Here is a 1,758-nt window from a genome sequence, read left to right as displayed (position 1 = left end):
AACCATACAATTCTCCAGTCAGGTATCTATTGTGGTAACAGTGAATACATTGATTTGCAACATTTATATTTGCTATTGTTTTAGTCTGTGTTCTCTTGCTATGAAGAGACACAATGACCACAACAACTCTTATAAATGCAATAATTCAACTGGAGGCTGGCTTACAGTTTCAGAGGTTTAGTCCATTATCATCATGGTGAGGAGCATGGGCACATGCAGACTGACTTAGTGTTGAAGTAGCTAAGAGTTCTACATCCCAATCCACAGATCCACAGGCAGCTGGTAGGGAGAGAGAGAGAGAGAGAGAGAGAGAGAGAGAGAGAGAGAGAGAGAGAGAGAGAGAGAGAAACTGGTGTGGACTTTTTGAAACCTCAAAACCTACTCCCAGTGACACACTTCCTCCAACAAGTCTATACCTCCTAATACTTTCTAATACTTCTCAAATAGTGCTACTCCATGGTGACTAAGCATTCAAATATATGAGTCTGAGCCTACTGGCGGACATTCTTATTTAAATCACTACAAGTATAAATAGTTATTATACTCCTTTAGCATTAATTAACTTCTTCCACTCAGTGATTGACATGTTTTATAAAACTGGAATCATTCACATGTCTGATCTTAGCTTAGGAAAACCTTGAATAGTCATTAGGTTCATCATATTCAACAGGCCTCTCTGCAACCAAATGCTAGAAATTTGCCTGCTATTTACAATGGAGAGGCCAATAATTTGATAATATTGTCTTGTCAAACCTTTCTTTTGTTTTCAAAACTACTCCAGGCTCTATATTATGGGAATATACAACTTAGGAAAAGTCAAGGTGTTGTCATGGTACCATGGTGACATCTGGGCCCAAGCTGCTGCTGAGGACCTTGTCTTGCTATAGCTGGGGTCTATGTTGATATCCACAACCTATGTTACCAATGGGTGCCATGCGAATCATGTATGTTGAAATCTGAGGGCCATGCATAGCCAGCCCTTCCCTTCCATGGCTCTGGGAGGTTTGGCCTTGCTCCTCATGGGAAAGCTGGTCCCACCCCTCACCAAGGGCACAGAAGATCTGGTTCCACCTCTCATCTGAGGAGCCAGTCCCAGCAGAGGCACTCACTGAGCAACAGCTACCACCCAGGCCCACATCTAGGGCCTTGAGTTGCCCTACCCCAACATCTATGTCATCTATGACCTGCTGGAGCATGTAAAGGAACCATTCCTGTGGAAACATAGCCACAGAGTCACCATGACTCAGTACAACAGCAGGACATAAGAGAGGAGATTTGGTGAGGGTCAAATATTGATGGTATACCAGAAGCCAGAGGCCTTGAACCTGAACAAGAGTATACTGCATGACACACTGTAGCTACCAATGACACTAAGACGAAGAAGTGAACAGGTGGAAAAGATGGAAGAGCAGAGTGGGTTTTGTTGTTGCTTTGTTTGTGTGCTTTAAATGAACTTTTCTAAAACTTTTCTTTTGCAGGGGGACACTGGAAAAGGTGGAAGGCTGACACGTAGGGACTGGGAAATGAGTGGGACTTTGGTGCATGATGTGAAATTCCAAAGAATCTATTGAAATATGTTTTAAAAAATGAAAGAAAAGGTCAGGATGTTGAGAATAGTCATGCATGTTTGCTAGTGTTTTCTTATATATATTTTGAACAATTTGGTCACACTGAATTTGTTAGTATTAAATCCTTACTTGAGAATATAATCTACACCTTTGAAGATCTTAGATGGAAAACTATTTGACCATGAAAAGT

Source organism: Microtus pennsylvanicus, chromosome X (assembly GCF_037038515.1).
Source record: "Microtus pennsylvanicus isolate mMicPen1 chromosome X, mMicPen1.hap1, whole genome shotgun sequence".
Classification (NCBI taxonomy): domain Eukaryota; kingdom Metazoa; phylum Chordata; class Mammalia; order Rodentia; family Cricetidae; genus Microtus; species Microtus pennsylvanicus.
This window is presented reverse-complemented; position numbering follows the sequence as displayed.